Source organism: Phyllobates terribilis, unplaced genomic scaffold, assembly GCF_046119375.1.
Source record: "Phyllobates terribilis strain yellow unplaced genomic scaffold, ASM4611937v1 Scaffold_2__4_contigs__length_985480577, whole genome shotgun sequence".
Taxonomy (NCBI): Eukaryota; Metazoa; Chordata; class Amphibia; order Anura; family Dendrobatidae; genus Phyllobates; species Phyllobates terribilis.
This window is the reverse complement of record NW_027362762.1, coordinates 711,439,667-711,454,865: the sequence shown is the minus strand read 5'-3', so window position 1 is coordinate 711,454,865 and position 15,199 is coordinate 711,439,667.

The following is a 15,199-nucleotide window of genomic DNA, read 5'->3' as shown; positions in this document are numbered from 1 at the left end:
CTTCTAAAATCCAAAAAGTGAGAAGCCGACACGGCCAGTCCGCTCCTGCCCGTGCCACCTCCGTGTCGCCGGGTTTGTGCCAGAGCCGCGGTGAACCCTGACGGCCAGCCCCCCTCTCCCAATACTGGTGCCTGTCCGCTGGTGGGTCGAGCGAGCCCCCCTGTGGTGGAGGCAGCTCTAAGCTTTTTAATTTAAATTGTCTCTCTAATTTGAATAAATACACTTTAAATCCATTTACAAGGATCTATTGGAGGGCAAGTCTCATGCCAGCAGCCGCGTAATTCCAGCTCCAGTAGCGTCCACTAAAGCTGCTGCAGTTAAAAAGCTTTTATAAGGATCGAGCTCGGCTGTCCACCGCAAGGCATCCTACTGCCAGTCCGAGCCCCTATGCCTTGGGGTGCCTCCTGATGCTCTTCACTGAGTATCCCATGGTCCCGAAGCATTTCCTTTGAAAAAATTAAGTGTCCAAACTACAGGTGGTGTAGCTTGCTTAACAGCCGGGATAATCCGCTGACTAGCAGACACTGCTACTAGGCACAAAGTATTTCCTGGGCTAGATGCAGTTAAAAATTTGTAATTAGATACTCTCGTTGGATGCTGAGAAAGCATTCCATAGAGTCTCCTGGCACGCCATATATGATTCTCTTAAAAAACTTGGGGTAGGGGTCTAGGGGACCCTTTTATAGCCAAAATCACGGACCTGTATCGCAATACGTCACCTAGGCTGAAGATTAATGGAACTGTAGCACCCTGAGGGCTCGGTTGCTACAGAGGTATTGCACCTCACCCAGAGGTGTGATATCTCACTCTCAGGTAAGGATGTAGTGTGGATCAGGACCCGACACCTGCATGCATTACACCACATTGCCGTGGGGCAGGGCGACCAATATGCCCCTGAGATGGGCACGACAGTCCCTGTCCCTGGCTGGAGTGGGGGGAGGGAACACTGAGGAATTGGAACCCTGTAGTGCAGGAGCAGGGAGGAAGCAGTTCCTGGGTGCATTGAGAAGGGAGTATAAAAGGTGGGCACCATCTTAGTTCAGTGCAGAGAAGTCTGAGCAGAAGTGGCAGGGAGCAGGGGCTCTGCATGAGCTCTGCTCCGGAGGCGGGCCTAGTAACAGAGGCCCAGGCCTGGAAGAGGGAGAAGGAAGGAAAAGGAGCGGAGAAGGCTCCAGGAACGAGGAATGAAGGGATCCCAGGGGTGCGGACGGGCGAGTCGCCACCGCACGCCCGAATCCACCTGCGTGGAGGGGTCAGGCCAAAGGGGGAGACCGGTCCCCGAACTAGTGGAGGCAGGAAACGACCCTCAGCTAGAAACCGGAGGCTCTGACATTTTATGTGGCGCAGCCCCTCGCTACACCCGCTAGGAAGGCACCACATAGGGTCAGGGAAACTGGCGCCAAGTTTACCAAGAGGAGGCCCGAGGCAGCCGGACATAAGTGTTGGTAAGAAAGGCCATACAAAGGACACACAAAGGGGGTCCTGTGAAGTGCTCCAAAGTTATCTGGGAGTTGTCTGAGCCCCTCACCTGGTGAGCACAGTACGACGTGGGCAGCCGTTACCTGCAGACGTGGTCTGGATAATAAGAACTGTGAGTAAAGGCCCTGAACTGCATCACTGACTCCGTGTCGTTACTGCTGCTGCCCTGCACCATCACCCCCATCCTCCGCATACACTGCCCTGAGGCTATACTCCTCCCGTGGGGAGTTATGCTACGCTCTGCTGCACCCACAACACCAGCCTCAGCGGTCTGCCCTGTAGCGGCGGTTCACTCTGACCGCAATCCACGGGTGGCGTAGTCGTACATTTAAACATCAAAACCACATAAATAGTTCCGCCACTGGTTTGACCGCCCTGAGCCACGGAACCGGGTCGCCGCCACGAAGACTACAACCACCAGCATCCACCAAAAAGGGTCCGGCTCCGGGTGTCCCAAGGCCCAGGGGGTGCGTCAGAACATTTTCATCACCTTTCACAATCACCAATGGGACAAGGCAGGGATGTCCTCTGTCCCCTCTCTTATACATCCTAGTGACGGAGCACCTGCTCTCATCAATTCGCCATAACCCCAATATTAGGTGGATTGAGGTGGGAGGCACCGAGTACAAGTGCTCTCTATTTGCTGATGATGTCCTAGTATATATCACTCAATCACATATATCCATCCATGCTGTTATGGCTGAAATAGATCACTTTGTTACATGGTCAAATTTTAAAATCAATGCAGCGAAGTCTGAGGCCCTCGATGTCTCCCTCCCCAAATCCATATAGGATTCCATCCAGTCCAACTTTCCCTTTGCCTGGCCCTCACAGGGTATCAAATACTTAGGAATTCCTATTCATAGAGACCTCTCCCATCTATGTTATCTTAATTTTGGGCCCTTTATTGAACAACTCCATACAGACCACGGTTGGCAAGTTAGAACTGTAAGATTCACTACGTGAACCGCTGGTGTTTTGTGGAAAAGCACATGTACACTGCGTTCCAAATTATTATGCAAAAAGTGTTTAGGAGTGATACGGGAAGAATTTGTTTGTTTGTCAGTTAAACTCATTGATGGTGATGTGTGTCAGGGCTCTTTATATCACTGTAAGCAATTGCAGACACCTGTGCTAATTAGTTTGGCAGGTGTGTCCAATGAAAGGCAAGACTACTTAAGAAGGCTCTCTCACATTATTCAGCAGCCTACATTTTCTGCCAAAATGGGAAAGAAAAAGGATGTGTCGGCTGCTGAGAAGCAACAAATTGTGGAGTGTTTAGGTCAAGGCATGACTACAATCAACATTGTGCGATGATCAGGATGAAGTGTCTTGGCAATCAAGAAGTATGTAGCTGATTCACAGTACACACGTGTGCGTGCTGATAAGGGCAAATTGAGGACTCTTTCCTACAGGCAATTACGTCAGGTTGAAAGAGCAGCGGCAAAAAAGCCTTGTCATAGCAGCAGACAAGTTTTTGAAGCTGCTTGTGCCTCCAACGTCCCCCGAACAACAAGATGCAGGGTCCTTCAGAGGTTTGCAGCTGTGCATACGCCATCCTGTCGACCTCGTCTATCCACTTCACACAAGCAGAAACGGCTCCAGTGGGCCAAACATTACATGAAGACTGATTTCAAAACAGTTTTGTTCACGATTGAGTGCCGTGCAGCGCTCGATGGTCCAGATGGATGGAGTGGAGGATGGCTGGTTGATGGACACCCCACGCAAACACGGCTACAGCGCCAACAAGGAGGAGGTGGAGTAATGTTTTGGGCTGGAATCATGGGGAGAGAGATTGTCGGCCCCTTTAGGATCCCTGAAGGCGCTAAAGATGAACTCCATAATATATGTGGATTTTCTCAAACAGCACTTCCTGCCATGGTTCAAGAAGAAGAACCGTGTATTTCACAGCAAGATCATTTTTCTGCATGATAATGCACCATCTCATGCTGCACATAAAACATCTGCATCTCTGGCTGATATGGGCATAAAAGGGGACAAATTTATGGTGTGACCCCCATGCTCCCCTGACCTCTACCCCATTCAGAACCTTTGGAGCATCATTAAAAGGAGTGTCTATGATGGCGGGAGGCAGTTCACATCTAAGCAACAGCTCTGGGAGGGTATTCTGTCCTCATGCAAAACAATTGAAGCAGAAACCATCCAAAACCTGACAAATTCAATGGACAAGAGAGTTCAGAAGCTCCTTTCGAACAAGGGGTCCTATGTGAAAATGTAACATCACCTAGAATAAAGTTTTGAGTTGAAAACTGTTTGATTTCAGTTTCTAACAACCTGCTAATGCTTATAATTTCAAAAATGACCATTTTTTGGTCTTTATTAAAATGAAAAGGTTGATCGAAAAGTTTGGGGGATCTAAAAGTGTGGCAACCCAGTAGTCATGATTACATCGAATTCTGACAATATGAGGGTCATGCTGCAGGTAGTGCAGCAAGAAGGCACTTATGTGTCTTGCGCATCTCGGAGCCCCAAAATTATTTTCCGGGCTAGATGCAGCTAAAAATTATTTTTAATTTTAAATCTGGTGAAGCTTTAGTATAGATGGCCTAATAGGATCAGTGCTGCACACTGCTACAAAGCCCAAATTATTTTCCAGCCAAGATACAGATAAACATGATTAGTAATTTGAAAGCTTAAAACGGTTGGTAGGGTGATTTTAACCAATCATCAAGCTTTTACTCTCCCCAGGATGACACAGGGGTAGAAAAGTCGTTTCGGATCCATGATTTGTTCATCTTTATGAACGTGAGTCTGTCTACATTATCAGTGGAGAGCCGCGTGCGCTTATCTGTCAGCACACCACCAGCAGCGCTGAACACACGTTCAGACAGAACGCTGGCTGCGGGGCATGACAAGATCTCCTAGGCGTAAGTGGCTAGCTCCGGCCATTTATCCAGATTGGAAGCCCAAAAAGAGCAAGGGTCCAGTGACACGGTCGTTGCTTCAATGTTTACTTGGAGATACTCCTGTACCATCGTCTCTAGGCGTTGACTATGTGTCAGACTTCTTGTCTCCTGTGGCCTTGCAAAGGATGGGCTAAAAAAGAGGTGAAATGATTCCGCAAAATTGATGTTACCAGCAGATACTGTGGTTCTGTTACGGTTTGAGTGCTGAACACTTGACGGTCCCACGGTTGGCAAGTTGGAACTGTGAGATTCACTACGTGCACCACTGGTATTTTGTGGAAAAGCACATGTAAGATTCTGCAACAGTCTCTGCTGATACTCCTGCATGCGTGCATCCCTTTCTATGGCAGGAATAATTTCTGCAAATTTACTTTTGTACCGGGGATCTAACAGTGTGGCAACCCAGTAGTCAGGATTATTTCTAATTCTCACAATTCGAGGGTCATGTTGCAGGTAGTGCAGCAAGAAGGCACTCATGTGTGTTGCGCATCCAGGAGCACCAAGTCCCTGTTGTGTTGGTGGCGAGGTAACAATCATGCTTCCTTCCTCTGTCCTCTCCCCCCAACCTCGCACAACAGAAATGTGATCAAGGTCTCCCTCATCTGATGAGTCTTCCATCAGTTCGTCCTCCACTTCTTCCTGGGCTCCTGCACCTTCCTCACTAGTTTGGCTGCTACCATGCGCCCTGGTAAAACCATCTCCCCCACCCTCACATGCCTGCCGCCTTGGTGCTGCCGACCGTCTGGACCTTGCAGATGTTAGCCCTTCCGCATACAACTCCTCCTCCTCTACTTCCTCCACCTCCTCTTGTGCCACCACCTGACTCCGAATTCTGTTTAACATGTGCTCCAGCATGTAAATCACCGGAATAGTCATGCTGATAATGGCATCGTCAGCACTAAAAATCTTCGTCGCCATTTCAAAACTGTGCAGAAGGGTGCATAGGTCCCTGATCTGAGACCACTCCTCCAGCGTGATTTGCCCCACCTCTGAATCTCGTTGGCCCAGGCTATACGTCAGAACGTATTGCACCAGGGCTTGTCGGTGCTGCCACAGTCGCTGCAACATGTGCAGAGTTGAATTCCACCGGGTAGGCACATCGCATTTTAGCCGGTGAAGTGGCAGGCCCAACGACTTCTGTAGAGATGTATGTTGCTGAGCTGCGGGATGCGAACGGCGGAAGTGAGCACACAGCGACCGTGCCCTCTACAGAAGGCCATCTAGTCTGGGATAGTGGGCTAAAAATTGCTGAACAACCAGGTTCAACACGTGAGCCATACAAGGCACGTGTGTGACATTGCCCCGGCGAAGGCCCGCACCCAGGTTTGCAGCATTGTCGCACACGGCCTTCCCTGGTTTCAGGTCCAGTGGAGACAACCATTCATGAAATTGGTTCTCCAGAGCTGACCACAACTCCTCAGCTGTGTGACTCACATTTCCCAGACATTTCAATGTAAAAACCGCCTGATGACGTTGAGCCCTGCTGCCAGCATAGTAAGGAGGTGTGCAGGATCCCTTCTGCGCAGTTAGAAAGCTTGTGGCATGACCAGACAGGCTTTGGGTGCAGGTGGAAGACCGAGAGGAGTTTGAGGAGGCAGAAGCAGTGGAGGAACTTTGACATAAAGAGGATTGACGCACAACTCGTGGGGACGGCAAGACTTGGACAGCAGCCCCTTGTCCTGCTGTCACCATAGTTACCCAGTGCCCAGTCAGCGACATGTAACGCCCCTGTCCATGCCTACTCGTCCAAGTGTCTGTGGTGAAATGCACCCTGTCACACACAGAGTTTCTCAAAGAAGCGGTGATGTTGTGTGCGACATGCTGGTGGAGCGCAGGCACACCTTTGTTTGAGAAGTAGTGCCGACTGGGCATCTGGTACTGGGGCACTGCGACGGACATAAGGTCTCGAAAATCCTCTGTGTCCACCAGGCGGAAAGGCAGCATTTCTGTAGCCAAGAGCTTGCAGATGGTGAAATTCAACCTCTTAGCTTTCTCATGGCTAGGAGGAAATGGTCTTTTACTTGTCCACATCTGAGGGACCGAGGGCTGGCTATTGTGCTTAGACGGGGTTGATAAGGGTGTCCCCGGCAAACTGCCGGTCTGTGAGGAAGATGCAGGCGGACATGTTAGGTTGCCTTGATCCAAAGGTGGTGCTATCGATGTCGGACAGCGCTCAACACCAGCTGGTGTTACCACCTCCAAAGAAAATGATGACCTGCCAATCACGCTGGCTGTTGCGGGTAAAGAGGTGGCAGGTCTGCGCCCCAAAACAGGTGTGACTGCTGTCCCCCCAGTCACAGAGGATGAAGAGGCCGCGGATGCACAAGATATGGCAGACGGTGGTTGGCCCGGCTGGCTAGGCCGCATTGCAGCACAGTGAGCTTCCCACTGCAACTTATGCTTCATGTCCATGTGCCGGTTCATGCATGAAGTACTCAAACTATGTTTCTTTTGGCCTCTACTTAGCTTTTGCTGACAAATGTTACAGATAACACGAGTTGGGTCATCTTTATCGATCTGAAAAAATGCCCAGGCTATGCAAGGCTTAGCACCCATGCGACCTGAAGAGCCAGCATGACTTGTGGTGAGAGGCAGAGTTGTGTTTGAGGATGCAGTTGTTGACGTGCTTCCAGTACTACGTCTCTGTCCAGGAAGGCGCAACCTGACCTCCTTGTCACTAGCATCTTCCTCCACCTCCTCTGCTGACCTCATCTCTTGGCTGACTGTGGGTTGACAGTAAGTGGGATCTCCAACCTCATCATCATAACCCTGTGCGTTATCACACCCGTCGTCCTCAGAGCCAACCTGTTCCTGCCCTGACAAAAAACTAAAGTTGTCGCTCCAATCAGGTATTTGAGTCTCATCATCGTCTTCCTCATTGTCTCCACCAACAGGAGTTACAGTTTGGGAATGAGGGTCTACATTATGGTCAGAACCTTCTGCGTCTGGTCCTGGATCCGACTCATAAAGATTCTGGGCATCAGTGCAGATCATTTCCTCGTCTGGATTCACAGAAGCACTGGAGTCGACCTCTGATTCCCAGGCTATAGTATGAGTAAACAGCTCTGCAGACTCAACCATCTGTTCTACCTCATACTCAGACGGGCAGCTGGAGATTTGGGAGCTGTGAGGAAGCAAGTGCGATTGGGGTGACACCTTTGAGGACTGGAGTATTTGTGATGTTGAAGTTGATGTGGAGGAGAGCCCACTTAAAGAAGCACATGATATCCGTTGAAGCACCTGCTGTTTTTGTGCCTCATCTGGAATTTGTAGCGATTGGCGTGGCCGTAAGAAAGGGATCTTATCACATTGTCCGCTAAAAGAAGTAGACATTTTAGTTTGGCTGGAAGATGGTCTTTCTTCTGCAGATGTTACTGTTGCTTTAACACCTACCCCACGGACACAACCTTTTTTCCCCTTCCCAACACGCCTATTCCCCTTTCCACCAGCAGCAGGCTTTTTTCCACTCATTTTGGTGGTTAACTAATTCACAACTCTGGAGTTGTTTGCACAAAAAAACAATGGATGGGAACCGAGCAGAGCTGAGTGGCCAAACTGTGGTATTAGGCCAAAACTATTGGCTGGGTTAGATGCAGAAAAAAAATATATTCAATTTGCAACCTGATGGAGGTCTGTATAGATGGATTAATAGAACAAGTCCGACACACAGCTAGAAGCCCAATATTTTTTCAGAGGTAGATGCAGAAAAAAATATATTCAGTTTGCAACCTGATGGAGGTCAGTATAGATGGACTAATACAACAAGTCCCACACACAGCTAGAAGCCCAATATTTTTTCAGAGGTAGATGCAGAAAAAAATATATTCAGTTTGCAACCTGATGGAGGTCTGTATAGATGGATTAATAGAACAAGTCCCACACACAGCTAGAAGCCCAATATTTTTTCAGAGGTAGATGCAGAAAAAAATATATTCAGTTTGCAACCTGATGGAGGTCTGTATAGATGGATTAATAGAACAAGTCCCACACACAGCTAGAAGCCCAATATTTTTCAGAGGTAGATGCAGAAAAAAATATATTCAGTTTGCAACCTGATGGAGGTCTGTATAGATGGATTAATAGAACAAGTCCCACACACAGCTAGAAGTCCAATATTTTTTCAGAGCTAGATGCAGAAAAAAATTATATTCAATTTGCAACCTGATGGAGGTCAGTATAGATGGACTAATAGAATGATGCTATGCCCAAAAGATTTTACTTCACTAGGTGCAGTAAAAAAATTGGTATTCTATACACAGGTGGTATATCTTGCAACACAGATAGGCTACTCCACTGACTAACACACTCTGCAATAGGCCAAAAAGGATTAGCTTTGCTAGATTCAGCCAAATGCTGTGAAAAAAACTTGCACAGCACTGGCACAGACCTGCCTGGCAAAAACTGATAGGAACTGATGTAACCTAGTCCTGAAAAGGACTGCAATTACAATTAGTCTTTACTCTCACAATCTATCTATTTAAGAGCACAGACCTGCCTGATAAAAGTCGTAGGAAATGCTGTAACCTAGTCCTTAAAAGGACTGCAATCACTACTATTCCCTACTCCAAAGCTATCTGTAGATTTGTGCGAAAATTGGCTTGAAATTAACAAGGTATAGCGCACACAGCAACATCGGTGCCGTCTAACACGCAGCTGCAGCAGTGAGAAAGTGGTGGCGACGGGGAAAATGGCTTGGTCTTATAGGGCAAGGACATGTGACATACACTGCCAATGACACATGCCCTTGCTTGTGTGAAAAAAAGCACTTCGCTCCGTGTGTGCGCTGCTGATAGGCTGACAGATTGCACCTCCCCACTGCAAATGCGGGAAAGAGAAAAAAAAATGGAGATTTTCATTGTTCCTGCAGAGATCCATCCCCTGCCCCTCCCCCCACCCCGCTGTACACTCAAACTGCGTATTAACATTAATTTTCATCATTACTGAGAAAAAATCCAGTTATGATTTTGGTGCACGAACAGTTATCGAACATAACCTCGAACAGCCGAATTTTTCTCAAATTGTTCGTGTTCGCCGAACGGCTCGAACACCGCCCAAAACAGCTCGAATTTGAGATTGGCGAACAGTTCGAGTAGAACAACGCTCATCTCTATTCATCAGTGTTTTGGATCAGTGTGTCATCAGTGTGGCATCTGTATTTTCCAGACACACGGTCCGTGTAAACACACGGACATGTGCGAGGCAGCATAGGTTAAAACAGGTACATGTGGCATCCATGAAAAAAAATGGATGCCACACGTACTGCAAACGCAGACATGTTAAGGGGGTCTTTTGGATCATTAAAATAAATCAGACATTGGGATTTCATAAAATATAAATGGTTTAATTTTTCACATTATTTTCTAAAGAGAGCATTGATTTTAACATGTCCAATCACTTAGGGTCTGTATATTTCCAGACACTGTTCAGATTTGGAGCTTCTTTGTTTCTAGTGCCATGACAATATTTCCTTAATAAGGGGAATAGTAATCCCATCTACAGTGGGTACAGAAAGTATTCAGACCCCTTTAAATTTTTTACTCTTTGTTTCATTGCAGCCATTTGGTAAATTCTAAAAGTTCATTTTTTTTCTCATTAAAGTACATTCTGCACCCCATCTTGACTGAAAAAAAAAAAGAAATAGAGACATTTTTGCAAATTTATTAAAAAAGAAAAATTGAAATATCACATGGTCAGAAGTATTCAGACCCTTTGCTCAGTATTGAGTAGAAGCACCCTTTTAAGCTAGTACAGACATGAGTCTTCTTGGGAATGATGCAACAAGTTTTTCACACCTGGATTTGGGGATTCTCTGCCATTCTTCCTTGCAGATCCTCTCCAGTTTCATCAGGTTGGATGGTGAACATTGGTGGACAGTCTTTTTCAGGTCTCTCCAGAGATGCTCAATTGGGTTTAGGTCAGGGCTCTGGCTGGGCCAGTTAAGAATGGTCACAGAGTTGTTCTGAAGCCACTCCTTTGTTATTTTAGCTGTGTGCTTAGGGTCATTGTCTTGTTGGAAGGTGAACCTTCGGTCAAATCTGAGGCCAGAGCACTCTGGAAGAGGTTTTCATCCAGGATATCTCTGTACTTTAATGTTTCCTTCAATTGCAACGAGTCATCTTGTCCCCGCAGCTGAAAAGCACCTCCATAGCATGATGCTGCCACCACCATGTTTCACTGTTAGGATTGTATTGGGCAGGTGATGAGCAGTGCCAGGTTTTCTCCACACATACCACTTAAAATGAACACCAAAAAGTTCTATCTTCATCTCATCAGACCAGAAAATCTTATTTCTCATTGTCTGGGAGTCCTTCATATGTTTTTGAGCAAACGCTATGCGGGCTTTCATATGTCTTGCACTGAGGAGAGGCTTCCTTCAGGCCACTCTGCCATAAAGGCCCGACTGGTGGAGGGCTGCAGTGATAGTTGACTTTGTGGAACTTTCTCCCATCTCCCTACTGCATCTCTGGAGCTCAGCCACAGTGATCTTGGTTCTTCTTTACCTCTCTCACCAAGGCTCTTCTCCCACGATTGCTCAGTTTTTCTGGACAGCCAGATCTAGGAAGACTTCTGGTGGTCCCAAACTTCTTCCATTTAAGGATTATAGAGGCCACTGTGCTCTTAGGAACCTTGAGTAATGCAGAAATTCTTTTGTAAGCTTGGCCAGATCTGTGCCTTGCCACAATTCTGTCTCTGAGCTCCTTGGGCAGTTCCTTTGAGCTCATGATTCTCATTTGGTCTGACATGCACTGTGAGCTGTGAGGTTTTATATAGACAGGTGTTGTGTGCTTTTCCAAATCAAGTCCTATCAGTTTAATTAAGCACAGCTGGACTCCAATGAAGGAGTAGAACCATCTCAAGGAGGCTCACAAGGAAACGGACAGCATATGACTTAAATATGTGTCTGAGCAAAGGGTCTGAATACTTATGACCATGTGATATTTCAGCTTTTCTTTTTTAATAAATTTGCAAAAATTTATACATTTCTGTTTTTTTTTCAGTCAAGATGGGGTGCAGAGTGTACTTTAATGAGAAAAATTAACTTTTTAGACTTTACAAAATGGCTGCAATGAAACAAAGAGTGAAAAATTTAAAGGGGTCAAAATACTTTCCGTACCCACTGTAATACATCAATGAAACCCTTGAAGACTTTAGTCTTTTGATGCTTTACTTTATACTTGTGTTTTGTTATATCTATTCCTTATTCAAGACCATTGATTGAGAATTTAGACATGTACTGTGAAACAAAATAACAAATATACTTCAAAGGCACTTTTTTCACATAAAAGTTGGCAAATGAAAAACTGCTAAAATTATGGTGTTACCAAAGTATATAAAGATAATTAGATGCCATAATATGGAGTTGAATTTTCTTGTTTTTAACATAAGATGGCACATACACATACACAGACAAAGTATTGGGACAGAGCTCTAAGTCAGTAAATTCAGGTTTTTCATTGAATCCCACTGACATGGGTGTATAAAATCAAGCCCTCAGCTGTGCAGTCTACCATGATAAATATTTGTGATATAATGGCTCATTCTAAAGCGTTCACTGAATTTATGTGTGGTACAATCTGCAGGACTTCCTAAGCTTTTTCTACTGGAACCTCACAAGACTGAGAGAAGATGGTGTATGGGATTCACAGTGAGAAGAGGAAGCCAATCAATTAATTAAAATTTTCTCTTAATTTTACTTTCAGTCTGAGCACAGTATAACATTATAATAAGTACAGTATGTGTTAACTGTGTTGGCAAAATAACATTTGCTGTCATAAAAAGCACTAAGCAGCAAAGGGTCACTTCTACAAAATCTGCCTCCCAAGTGTGACTCAACAGCAACTTAGGGGCACCTCACTGTTGAGGTCAGCCTCACTTTTTTAGAATTATTGCTGTAATAGGATGCCCCCATTGAAACAATAAATATTTTTCCTCTGAAATATTGCAATATAAACTGTGAGTGGTATTATTGAAAAGAAAAAGCGTTTAGGAACCAAAGGAGCTCAACAACAAAGTGAAAGAATACAATCGAGTGGTTGCCAGTGTTTGCTCATACCGACTCCCATTGACCCACTCATTGGTGCATTTGTACCGATGAGTTATCATGTCTGCCAGGATCCTCATGAAGGCCCCATTGGCAACCATTCTGGTTCTTCATTAAAGCTCACCCATTGGCTAAGTTCAATAAGAGGCCATGATTTTTCCTATATACTGCAATACAGTGGTATTGCAGAATATAGTACAGGTGATCAAACGATCGCAGGCTCGTGTCCCATAGGGGGACTAAAATAGTCAATAAAGAATAAAAAAAAGCTTTCAAAGTATAAATAAAATATATAAAAGTTCAAATCACCCCATTTCCCTCTGTTAACAACAAGAAAAGGTGAAAAAAACATATTTGTCATCATTGTTTTTGTAAGTCTGATCTACCAAAATATAAAATTAATTAACCCATTTAATAAACACCATAAAGAGAAAAAAAATTGAAACGCCAGAATTGTGGGGTTATTTTTGTCACCCCTCTTCCTAATAAATGCAATAAAAAGCAGTCAAAACATTGTAAGTATCCCAAATTGATACTAATAGAAATGTCAGCTCACCAAGCAAAAACAAATCCTAACCCAGCTCCAACAATGGAAAAATAAAAATGTTATAGGTCTTGGAAAATTATTAAATATAGCAAAAAAAATATTTTTTACAGAATTCAGAATTGTTTTAATCACTTAAATAGAAAACATTACTGCAAATTTGGTATCACCATAATCACACTGACTTGGACAATGGCAAAATTGCATTTTTTTCACCATTTCATCCTATTTGAAAAAAAAGTGATAGAATTTAGAGCAAATTGATTGGCAAATTTGAATTGATTGTTGAATTGTAACTGGAAAATTCAAACAATTTGCAATTTGAATTGCACAGATAATAAAAAAATGCCCACTACCATTTTAAACAAAGCAGAAGATTACATGAGTCAGAGAAGTCTCGCAGTGCCCCAAGTCCCAGATGCTTCTGCATAATGCATAGCCAGTCAGGAGGTACTCCATCAGCCATTTTACCATTTCATAGTGTATCTGAATAGTGAGAGTACGTCACAGCTTAGTAATAGAGATGGGGAGAAAAAAATGAAAACACTGAATAAACATTACTGATAGTGTGTGACAGCACATCAGTGTGGAATAGTAACCATCCATACACCTCAGCCATAAGTTTTGAGCTCACTTTGACATTACCAAGACTATATTTATATTAAGAAGCTTAAAAAGAGCTTGAAAAGTGTTCAATACAATCCAAGTGGTCCTCAGAGTGCTTTCAGGGAAATTGTAGGCTCTGCAGTGCTTGCGATTTGCGTCAAATCGAATTGTTGCAAATGGATTTTTTGGAAAAAATCAGACAAAGATGATGAATTCAAGTTTCACAAGGTTTGCTCATCTCTATTTGAATTTCATCAGAAAAGTCTAATAAGTATTAAATAGATTAAAATATATAAAGAAACAACATTTTAAAGTGTTGTTGGATTTTAGCCATCTAATTTTTTGGAAACCGGAGCTCTTATCCAGGGAATAGGAAATTAATTATGGCAATCATACAATACAAGGAAATAAATAATATTATTTCATACATATGTGCATGTCTGCTTGATAAATCACACTGACTACACAATTTCTTAATTGAATTATGGTGACTGACTAATAGAGTCCTAATTAAGATGAGTTATCATGAATAGCATTTCATTCCTGTAACTGGAAACTTATTAATGCAGTTTCTTATCTCTATTTCGTCAGTGTTCACAAACATTTTACAAGACAATATTGGGAATGAAAGAGGTAAATCAGTCTAATGGATGCTAATTATATTTGACTCTGACTGTTTAGTAATTTCTAAAATGATTCATTAGAACTGGAAAACGCAGTGTCAAATACTAATATGCATAGCTATATGATGGAAAAGATGTCCATGCCTTTAACCAACGAAAGCACACAACAATCATACTGACCAGTATTTATTTTTTGCAAATCATGCTACACCCAGTTTTAGGCTATGTGCACATGGTCCATATTTGAAGCAGAAATTTCCTGTGCCTTTTTGCATCTCCTTAGCAGGAAAAACGCATACGGATTTTCCACCAGTTTTTGACGCGTTTTTTGCATGTGTTTTCGAAGCGTTTTTTAAAGCGTTTTTGTACATCAATGAATGCTTTTTAGAGCTATATAAAGTTATTTGGTGGGCATTGCTTAAACCTTGAATTACCATCAGAACTGGAGTGAGTACATTGATTAATTTGAATGATTAAAGAATGTGTCTGTTGTAATTCAAATAAAGTGTTTACTCTGTGTCTGTGTGTTTATTTAACTCTTTACTTTACTTTAATTGGGTTTGGTCATGTAAAGGTCTTGACATTACCAAACAAAAGAGCTAGGTGTCAGCTGAACCCATTCACCCAATACCATTAGCATTCCCATTCATGTAATTTATGCGGCTGCTGTGAGCTGCTATTTTTAGCCTGGGAAGGTGACATTTGCAAACATTTTCCCTGGCCATAATTAACATCTCACAGCTGTTTCGTTAGCCGCTAAGTCCCCATGAACAGCAACAAGCAGCGCTTTGGACGCAGAATATTTTTTTTAATGCCTCACTTTTGTTGTTGGTAAATGTGAATCCACCGTATATAATGACACTTCAATCAGTCAAAATCTCAAGCGGAGACTAGCGTGTCCACTACAGAAATGTACATGGGTGAGTTTGGGTACGTGGCCACGGTCAGGAGCCGCTGCAGGTTTGAGGCTGCGTGTCTA